The following is a 12,037-nucleotide window of genomic DNA, read 5'->3' as shown; positions in this document are numbered from 1 at the left end:
GTCCAATACCTGTGCTCAGTCAACCTGAAAATGTGCTCCACCAGTGAATAAAGTAACGATTTCTGCAATCAGGGGAGTGCCAAATCTCTCAGTCGCAAAAATGAAATTAACAAAGGATCTAATGGTGAAAACCAATCATAGATCATAAAAAAGTAAAAATAAAGAATGCATCTGAAGGTGAAAACCTTTTTGAGGCACCTAAAGATGGGAGACTTGACACTCTTCCTGAACATTATCAAGAAAGCTCACCAATATTGATTGAGCCAACTCAATCAATAAACATCGACACTGAAGCAGCAGTCAAAACCATACATCTGGCATAATCACTCACATAAGAAGAACAACCAGATTTTATCAAGTTCTTCAAGGAAAAGAAAATCAATTTTGCTTGGTCTTATACTGACATGCCAGGGATAGATCCGAATCTAATCATGCATCACTTATCAATCACTCCTGGAGCTAAACCGGTCAAGAAGAAACTAAGAAAGATGAATCCACATGTGGCATTGTTGGTCAAAGCAGAACTAAAGAAGTTATTAGATGTCAAATTCATCCAACCTATAGACTATGTTGAATGGATCTCAAACATTGCACCAGTTTCCAAACCAGATAAAAGCATCAGAATATGCACAGACTTTAGGGATGTCAACAAAATATATCTAAAGGATGACTTTCCTTTGCCAAGCATTGACATTATTGTGGATCTAACAGCAGGCCACACAATGTTGTTATTAATGGATGGCTTATCTGGCTATAATCAAATCAGGATAGCCCCAGAGGATCAAGATAAAACTGCGTTCACCTATCCATGGGGAACGTATTGTTGGAACGACATGCCTTTTGTCTTCAAAAATGTTGGGGAAACTTATCAAAGAGCCATGACAACAATCTTCTATGACATGATGCATACTTTCATGGAGGATTATATGGATGATTTGCTAGCTAAATCATTCACCCGAGCAAAACACCTGAGCATACTAGATAAAAAATTTCAATGATTGGAGCAATTCAAGGTCAGACTAAACCCTAAGAAGTGTGTCTTTGGGGTCACATCCAGCAAAATGTTAGGCTACATTGTATCAGAAAAGGGCATTGAAGTAGATCCAGCAAAGGTACAGGCTATCATGGAAATGCCACCTCCTAAGAACATTAGCCAACTCAGATCTCTGCTGGGACGACTACAATCCATCAGATGATTCATCACTCAACTGGCAGATAAATGTCTCCCATTCAATCATATACTTCATAAAAATATACCTTTTAGATTTGAAGACCAATGTGCAGAATCATTTCATCGGCTCAAACAATATCTGATGAATCCACCAGTTTTGGTACCTCCGATAGCAAGCAAGCCACTTATTCTCTAAATATCAACCACATAAGTATCATTGGGGACACTGCTAGCACAAGAAGATCCAATAGGCAAAGAAATGACAATCTATTACATCAACAAGACTTTGAACGGATATGAACTAAATTACACATTCATCAAAAAGGCTTGCTTAGTAGTGGTGTTTTCTTCTCAAAAGTTCTACCACTATATGCTAGCCCACACAATCAAGTTGGTAGAAAAAAATGATCCTCTTAAATATCTACTCAGCAAGGCAGCTCTCACAGGATGATTAGCTAAATGGGTCATGATTCTGAGTGAGTTTTATATCTAGTACATAGAACATCGGGCTATCAAAGGATAGGTAATTGCAGATCAACTGGCATAAGCACCACTACCAGACCAACAACCACTACAGGTGGAATTTCCAGACATGGATGTACTCATTGTCACACCCAAACAATGGACCCTATACTTTGATGGATCCTATACACAACATGGATCGAGTATTGGCATCTTGTTCATCACTCCAAAGGGGTACACAATTCCAAGATCATATAGACTAATGTTTCCATGCACCAACAACATTGCTGAATATGAAGCCCTGGTAACAGGAATCAAGGTAGCTGTGGAATGGAGAATCATAGAATTGAGAGTTTATGGGGATTCTCAACTAGTTATCAACCAGATCAATGATGACTATCAGACAAGGGATGATAAGCTAATTCCTTACAAGAGAATGGTGGATGATTTCAAAAAATACTTTGTGCGCATCACCTTTGAGCAAATCCCAAGATCAGACAATAGAGTTGTCAATGCAATGGCCACTATCGCTTCACTACTACAAATTCCAGATAAACAGAGTCGTTACGAGTTCTTGGTAGAACAATTATTTTCCCCAGCCTATGACAATTCTGCATCCCAAGTCATTTATGGCCTAACCAGTTTTGATTCCCCTCTATACAGGATGATCTATGATTATCTCAAAAACAACACTCTCCCTTCCAACCTATCTCACAATTAAAAAATGCAGATACCTTAACCGCTAACACACTTTACCGTCGAGGTCTGGATGGTACTCTTCTTCAATGTCTCGATCGTAATGAATTTGACTATGCCTTACACGAGCTTCACGAAGGTATCTATGGTATGCATTCAAGTAGTCCTACTCTCACCAAGAAACTTCTAAGAATGGGATATTATTGGTTGACAATGGAAAGAGAGTCCTATCAATTTGCTAAGAAATGTCCTAAATGTCAAAATCACGACAACCTTATCCATGCACTAGCACAGGAGCTGCAGTTGTTCACCACATCTTGGCCTTTCTGTCAATGGGGACTTGATTTGGTAGGGAAAATTCATCCTTCCTCTTCAAATGGGCATAAGTTAATTATCACCACCATGGAGTATTTCACCAAGTGGATTGAGGCAGTCCCGATGACCACTGTAACCAGAAAACAGATCTCATTATTCATCCTCAATTATCTCATTTGCAGATATGGCAATCCCAGTTCCATCATCACAGATAACGGATGTCCTTTCAAGAGTCAAGATGTGTGAAAGCTATGTGAACAATTCAAAATCCAACATCGCTTCTCCATACCATACTACCCGTAGGGGAAATGGCCAAGCGGAAGCATCAAATAAAATAATCCTGAAAAATCCTCAAGAAAACAGTAAATGATGTTGGCAAGGATTGGCATGTACAACTCAATCCGACACTTTGGGCCTATAGAACAAGTATCCAAACACCTACATGGGCTACACCATATCCATTGGTGTATGGTTCAAAAGCAATTCTACCTCTTGAGGTCCAAATCCCATCTCTCTGAGTATCTTTGAAGGGCCTCATACCAGATGAGGAATATCAAGTAAATAGGTTGCAAGAACTAGAACTTATTGATGAAAAATGACAACATGTCTATGACCATCTCAAGGCATATCAACAACAAATGTACAGAAGCTATAATCACAAGGTCATCCCAAGGACTTTCAAAATCAGTGATCTTGTCCTGAAGGAAAATCCCAGAAATCAGCAAGATCAAGAAAAGAAGGGGAAATTTGAACCTAACTGGTTGGGACCCTTTGTCATCATATCAGCCTACAGATCAAGAGAATATTAGTTGTCAACTTTAGAAGGGGATGTGCTCGACAAACCAACCAACAACATCCATCTGAAGAAGTTATCCACTTGAGTCGTCCAATGCATGGAAAAAGAATAAATAAATAAATAAATAAATAAAATAAAAAACAAATCAAAAAGTGCAATAAAAATAAGTGGTGAAAACCTGACAATAGGTGCTATTTGTGAGAGAACATCTCCTCTATCTATCAGTACTCATATATTTAATCTATCTAGCCATCGCCAAACACTTGTACACGCAGCATTATCTCGAACATACTTAGCCTAGTCACTGTCCTTGAATATTTAAAATAGTTATTTGTATCATATCCCACCATGGCTTGGTTATCAACGTATATATCCACGTCAAAGAATATCCATAACTAGGGGAAAAATTCATCTCACTTTAGCATTCAGACAACAAACAAGGATCGCAGCATACTAAGGAACCAATGTCAAAACTTCTCATCAGGCTAGAAAAAAGGATCATTATCCAAATGAAACTTCAACACACACACACGATGGATGATTTTTCTAAATTATGATTTGATTACATTTATCATGAATTTTTGACTATTTGTATCTGGATTTTTGAATCATTCGATCTTCTAAGCTACTCGAGGATGCACTGAGCTAGAGAAGCGACAAAGGAATATGACATTTTCTTTGGTTTTCTGTCTATGAGGCGATCATTCGTATGGTGCAAATTTGTCTTGAGACATGATTGGAAACATATCATTGAAGACATTTTCCACTTTGCACATAAAAATGGTTAACTCTTGTCTATTTTATGCAAGCAACACTCAGGTCATCTTGGTTCAATTATACCTTGACGCTTGTGTTGCCTTCAATGTCAAAAATCTATGTAATTTTTACTCAGGTCATTATGGTTCAATTATACCATGATGCTTGTATTAAAATTTCAACATATCAAAAGCTCAATGATGACAAAAAGAGCACAAACAAGTGACTAAACGGGAATGACAACGACAAGATTACAATGATCATTTAGTTTCATATCATTCTTAACAATTGCATTTTAGTTGCATATCATTTTAACTTGCATTAGTCTCTCATATCATTATCATACATCTCATTTTCAAGATACGTCTCAAATCATCATCACTATCATACATCTCATTTTCAAGATACATCTCACATCATTATCATTATCATACATCTCACATCATTATTGAAGGGGAGATTCTCACAAAAGAGTTACACCTTGCTCAAAAGGTAGGTAAAGGATGTTTTAGTGGGCTTCCAGCACTCTTCACTTGTCCATTAATAGGTCAAACAATAAAACTCCCTTGAAGTGCTCCCTATCACTTTGTTTTTTGCAGTTGCTCTCAAACATGGCTAGGATTCACTAGAGTAAATCCAACCATTAAATCATCCAAACCTCCAACACACACTTTTAGGGGTCTCGGGGAGTTTTTAGTGGGTGTTTCATCTCCATTCAATTGATTCTTCAATTGGCTTCTCTCCATTTTCCCACCGCTTCCTCTTCTTCCTATTTTCTAAGCCTAGTAGCCTTAGAGACCCTATTAGCCCTACCTTGCTGGTTTTTATGCAATTACTCGAAAAACCTTCAAAGGAACTCACAAAATATTTGGTGATCTGAGTACCCTTTTGGAAAAACTTTTGGATTCACTAGGGTAGGCTGTCTGGTCTGACCGTACTGGTACGGATCCCAAAATTGGCACTTTTGAGGGTTTTAGAGTTAACAGTCTTCACCAAAGGGGTTTGTTGGCTTCTACAATATTTCACACCTCCATCTTTTCACTGAGACTCTTCTATGCATCATACTTCCATGAAAAACACTTGGCACATTCGCATATGTTCATCCCTACAAGTAAAGACAAAATTGACAGTCATATTCCTAGTCGGACTATGGCAGAGCTCGCCTAGGATATGATAGCAAGTGACTTCCAAACAACCTCCAGACCATTAAAAAGAATATATAAACTATAAAAAGGCTCCATGACTTTAATCCCAAGGGTCATTGAGCAAACACAATGGGATTTCAAGTTGCAACCATGTCTGGGGTCTTAAACCCTTGCTCAGACCGAGAGCAGTGCAGTAAGAGACAATTTGTAAATACACTTCAAACCTGCACTAAGGAAAGATACAAACACTTCTTGAGAAATACAATATCATACACTAAACCACCATGAAATAATAGTAACAAGATCAATCCATTTGGTATGGACTGCTGCTACCAAAATGATATAATATAAGGCAAAAATCGGGAAATTGTCTTCAAATTATATTCAAACTTGCTCTTGGATATTACAACCTATGTACAACCATTAAAAAATCTTTTTATATGCCTTCTTGGTCATAACCAACCCCTCATCGGTTGCCTAACCACCGATTTGCTCAATTTTGCAAAGTTGCAAAAAGTTGTTAAGCAACAATGACAACTTTTGCTCAATTTTGCATTTTTGCCATTTATGTATTTCCCTTCATACTAAACCTCCTAGGATGATTCCCTAACATCAAAATGACATGAAAAAATTCCCTATGAGGCTTTACAAGATGTTTTACATCATAATGTAAAATAATGCCATGTTAGGCTTACAAGGGCTCATTGGCCAAATCTGGGAAAACAAACAAACCTTGGTGACAATCACCCTTCAAATGACCACCAAACACACATGTGGACCAATAAACAGTCCATTATTCAAAAATTGATCCAAAATATGAATAATCACTCCAGTATTAGGAAATGCATCAACAAACTAGTTAAAAACTAGGTGCTCCTACACCATACTCCCCCAATGAGAAAGAAGTCAAGTGACTCCTTTAGGCAACAAAGAAAGGGTAATTCCAAGTTTAGAAAAGTCTACTTTAGGTACCCAAGTAGCCTTAGATTCTGGAAGTTTCTGCCATTTGACCAAATATTCCATATAGGCGGTGTGCCTTGTCTTTTTGAGGATTCTTGAATCTAATACCTTCTCAGCTTAGGACATGGTTGCAGGTGGCAAGGGAAGGTTTGACAGTGATTGAGAGACCTCTAAGAATCTACTACATTCCTCTGGAAGTGTACCCTTATACTGCACCAAGACTGCAACATTAAATATAGGAGATAAAGCCATGTCTCCGAGTAGGTCAAGTTTGTAGGCATTGTTCCCATACTTAGCCAAGACCTTACAAGGTCCAGTCCTCCTCATTTGAAGCTTTCTAGGGACACCTTTTTGAAGCCTTTATTTGTTCAAATGAACCATGACCAAGTCCCCAACAACAAATTATATATTCCTTCTCATTTCATCTACTTTATCTTTGATCCTTTGAGAGGTGTCTAGTAAGGCTTTCCTAACCTGCTCATGGATCTCTTGTATGGACTTAGCCATGTCAATAGCATGTCCACTCTACTATTCCATCTTCCCAATATCTCTGAGCTCCAACATACCTCTAGGATGAAGTCCATAAACCACCTCAAAAGGGCTCCTACCGGTTGATCTATTTACACTGTCATTGTAAGAAAACTCAGCTTGATGGATTATTTGATCCCAAGCTTGTCCATACTCCTTTGTCAAACACCTAAGAAGGTTATTAAGAGTTCTATTGACCACCTCTATTTGGCAATCTGTTTGGGGATGGTAGGATGAGCTGAAAGACAAGTTAGTGCCCAATCTCTACCATAAAGTCTTCCAAAAATGACCAATAAATTTTGCATCTCTATCTGATACTATACTGAGTCGTAAGCCATGAATTCTAATGACATCCTTGAAAAACAAGTGAGAAATATGAGTAGCATCATGAGTCACCTTACATGGAATAAAATGGGCCATTTTGCTAAATCTATCTACCACAACATAGATGTTATCAAATCCTAATTTGGTCTTGGGAAAACCAACAACAAAATCCATACTTACACACTCCCATGGTCAGTTAGGGATAGGTAAAGGCTGGTAGAGACCAACATTAGAAGAAGTACCTTTGGCTCTTTGACAAACCACACATTGCTCCACATATTTTCTGATATCCCTTTGCATCTTTGGCCAATAGTAGAATCTTTGGACAAGTTCCAAAGTCATTCAATCCAAAATGTCCACTTAAACAACCATTTTGCTTCTCTTGCATCAAATTTTCTCTCATGGACCCTCTAGGTACACAAATTTGTCCTCCTTTGAACAAAAGACCATCTTGTAAGGTAAAATTTGCATATTCACCATGAAAATGGTTTCTAAACTCTTGGCAAACCTTGTAGATGGCAACAAAGTCTTCATCATCTTGGTATAACCCCTTGAAACTATCCACTCCAATGCTCTTGAGCTACACTTCTTGAATTGTTAGCAACCTTCTACTTAATGCATCAGAAAATTTATTGCATTGACCTTTCTTATGTTTAATGGTGAAAGTATAGGAGTGCAAATACTCTACCCATTTGATATGCCTATGATTCAACTTTTCTTGTGAATTGAGAAAACTAAGAGCTTGGTTATCAGTATAAACCACAAATTCTTTAGGCAGCAAATAGTGCCTCCATTTCCTAAGTGATTGAACAAGTGCATATAATTATAAATCATAAGAATAATACCTTTTCTTGGCATCATTGAGCTTCTCACGGAAAAATGCAACCGGTCTATTGTCTTGACTTAAGACCGCTGCAACTGCTATGTTGCTAGCATCACATTTTATGGTGAAGAGCTTGTCAAAGCTTGGAAGAACTAGTACCGATTGAGTAGCCACCTTTGTCTTTAAGAGATCAAATCCTCTTTGTGCTTCTTTTTTCCATTGAAACTTAGTCTTCATACCTCCTTTGATTGTGTCAATCATAGGTGCACATATCTCACTGAACCCTCTGATGAACTTCCTATAAAATTGTGTCAAACCATGAAAACTCCTCACTTCACTTGTTGTCTTAGGTGTAGGCCAATTTATTATGGCTTCCACCTTAGAGGTATCCATCTTCAAATCACCATTTGAGATTAAAAACACAAGATATACCAACTCCTATTTCATGAACTCACATTTCTCCAAACTAATAGTTAGTTGCTCATCACATAATTTGTTCAATACAATCTCTATATGCTTAAGATGTTCATCTTTAAACTTACTAAAAATCAAGATGCCATCTAAATAAACAACAACAAATTTACCAATTTAATTCTTGAGTACTTCATTCATGAATCTCATGAATGTGCTAAGGGAATTTGTGAGTCCAAATGGCATAACAAGCCATTCATAAAGTCCTTTTGTGGTCTTGAATGTTGTCTTTCATTCATCGCCCTCCGTCATTCTGATTTGCTTGTAACCACTCTTGAGGTTTATCTTGGTAAAGTACTTAGCACCTCCTAAACAAACCATCAAATCTTTAATTCTTGGAATGGGAAACCTTTACCTGATTGTAATCCAGTTGATGGCTCTAGAATTAGTGCAAAGTCTCCAAGTACCTCCCTTATTTGGTTCCAAAATGGTGGGAACTGCACATGGGCTGATGCTCTTCCTTATCTGACCATTATCCAAGAGTTCTTGGATTTTTTTAGCTACCTCTTTATTCTGCTCCGGTGTCATTTTGTAAGTTGCCTTATTAGGCAAAGAGGCTCAGGGTATGAAATCAATTTGGTGACTTGTGGCACATTGAGGAGGCAAGGTTGTAGGTGCTCCATCACTGATGATGTCCTTGAACTGATTTAGAATCTGTTGGACTTCATTGGGAATGCATACTTTCTTATCCTTGCTTTCTTCTTTTGGTTTTACTACAAGTGCAAACCCCACTCCTTCTTCTTCCCTGAGAGTGTTAATGAACTCCTTCTCACCAACTAGAAGCACATTGGAACCTTTAGGTCTGCCCTCTTCTTGATCTCCTATGGATTGAATTTTATAGGTAATCCCATCTTTTTGAAAAGTATAGGCATTCTTTTCCCCATGGTGTATTGCTTTCCTTTCAAATTTCCAAGGCCTACCTAGGAGTAGGTGGCATGCATCCATTGGCAAGATGTCACACAATATTTTGTACTTGTAGCCTCCTATAGTGAACTCCACCCAAGTTTGTTCATTCACTAAAACATGTTTCCCCTTGTTGATCCAAGTAACCCTATAAGGATCACTATGTGGGATTCTTTGTAGGTTGAGCTTACTTATTGCTTCTTCTAACACTATATTATTAGTGGAACTTGAATCTACCACCACTCTGCACACTTTACCCCTAATCTTGTATTTTATCCTAAACAAAGATCTTCTTTGGCTAGGTTCCTCCTTAACCGTTTCTTTGATCAAAACTCTTCTCATCATAAGATTCTCTCCAACCTCAGAATCTAAACTTACTTCTGATGCCTTCACATTTTCTACATCTTCTTGAATATAACTTACTCCTCTCACCTCCTTGGGATGAAGAAGACTTCTCAGGACATCTATAAGTCATGTGTCCAAGTTGATGGCAATTGTAGCACTTCATTATGGTGAAATAGGACCCTCTTCCTGATCCACTAGACCTTCCTCTACTAGAGGTTCTAGATCCCCTTTCTCTATAGCTTCTCTTGCTATTGGAATCCCCACTCTATTCTACCAACTTGGATTCCCCTTGGGATATTTGGTCTACACTTCTTCCACCATAGCTACCTCTATGACCTCTGTCGTCTCTTCCCCTACCTCTACCTCTGTTGCTTTGCTCTTGTTTCTTTTTACTCTTCTCTTCCACCTTGAGTGCCAATTGATAACACTTATGAACAGTACTAGGACAAAACAAACTCAACTCTTCTTGTATATTCCATCTCAAATCATTCAAATACTAGCCTACCTTGATACTTTTATCTTCCACCACCTTAGGTCTCAGACACAACTTCTGAAATTCCTCAATGTAGCTTCTCACATCTAGTTCTCTTTGTCTCAAGTTTTGTCTCCTCTTGTGTAATTGAATTTTATAGTCTTCGGGGATATAGGCTTCTCTCACCTTGGCTAGCGTTCCTTTCCAAGTGGCAATTGGGTTCTTACCCTCCTTTTGCCTCTCCTCTTGGATGAACTTCCACCAAGTCAAGGTTGCTCCTCTTAATCTAGATTTGGCTACCTTCACCTTTTGTGCTTCACTAATTCAATCACATTCAAAGTGATTCTCCAATCCTTCAATCCATTCCATGACCACTTCTAGTTCCATTTTTTCATAAAAAAGTGGCACTCCTTCTAGGGACTTCCCTTCTAAGGATTTGATGGATCTAAGGAAAGGTTCTTTAGGTAGAATAGGATTTGGTTCATGTGTGTCATCCTCTTCTACTACTTCTTTACCCTTCCCTTCATTGATTTTGATTGTTACCTTCTCAGTCTTGTCTTCAACTTCGCCTAGTTTGCTCTCCAACTATTGCAATCTTACCCTAAGGAGTCTATTCTCTTCCTCTTGATCTTCTACCTTTTTGGCTAACTCTACATTGGTCACCATCCTAAGGCTATTTTCTCCTACTGACTCAGTCTCTGACATGAGCTGGTTTCTTCCCAAATCTTAACTCTCTCTTATACCAATTTGATGGGGAGATTCTCACAAAAGAGTTACACCTTGCTCAATAGGTAGGTAAAGGATGTTTTAGTGGGATTCCAACACTCTTCACTTGTCCATTAACAATTCAAACAATCAAACTCCCTTGGAGTGCTCCCTATCACTTTATTTTCTACAATTGCTCTCAAACATGGCTAGGATTCACTAGAGTAAATCCAACCATTAGATCATCCAAACCTCCAACACACACTTGCAAGGGTCTCATGGGGTGTTTAGTGGGTGTTTCAACTCCATTAAAGTGTTTCTTCAATTGTCTTCTCTCCATTTTCCCATCGCTTCCTCTTCTTCCTATTTTCTAGGCCTAGTAGCGCTAGAGCCCCTATTGGCCCTACCTTGCCGATTTTTGTGCAATTACTAAGAAAAAATTCAAAGGGCCTCACAAACTCTTTGGTGATCTGAGTACCCTTTTGGAAAAACTTTTGGATTCACTAGGGTAGGCTATCTGGTCTGACCGTACTAGTACGGATCCCAAAATTGGCACTTTTGAGGGTTTTAGAGTTAACAGTCTTCACCAAAGGGGTTTGTTGGCTTCTACACCCTATCAAACCTCCATATTTTCATTGATACTCTCCTATGCATCATAATTCCATGTCAAACACTTGGCACATTCACATTTGTTCATCCTTGCAAGTAAAGACAAAATTGACAGCCATATTCCTAGTCGGGCTATGGCAGAGCTCACCTAGGATATGATAGCAAGTTACTTCCAAACAACCTCTAGGATATTACAAAGTATATATACACTATAAAAAGGTTCCATTTCTTTAATCCCAAGGGTCATTAAGCAAACACAATGGGATTTCAAGTTGGAACCATGTTTGGGGTCTTAAACCCTTGCTCAGACTGAGAGCAGTGCAGTAAGAGACAATTTGTAAACACACTTCAAACTTGCACTAAGGAAAGATACAAACACTTCCTGAGAAACAAAATATCATACACTAAAACACCATGAAAGAACAGTAACAAGATCAATCCATTTGGTACGGACTGTTACTACCAAAATGATAAAATATAAGGCAAAAATCTGGAAATTGTCTTCAAATTCTATTCAAAATTGCTCTTGGATATTCCAACCCGTGTACAATCATTC

The sequence above is a fragment of the Cryptomeria japonica genome, chromosome 5 (assembly GCF_030272615.1).
Source record: "Cryptomeria japonica chromosome 5, Sugi_1.0, whole genome shotgun sequence".
Taxonomy (NCBI): Eukaryota; Viridiplantae; Streptophyta; class Pinopsida; order Cupressales; family Cupressaceae; genus Cryptomeria; species Cryptomeria japonica.
The sequence above is the reverse complement of the archived record's forward strand: the minus strand, read 5'-3'. Positions refer to the sequence as shown.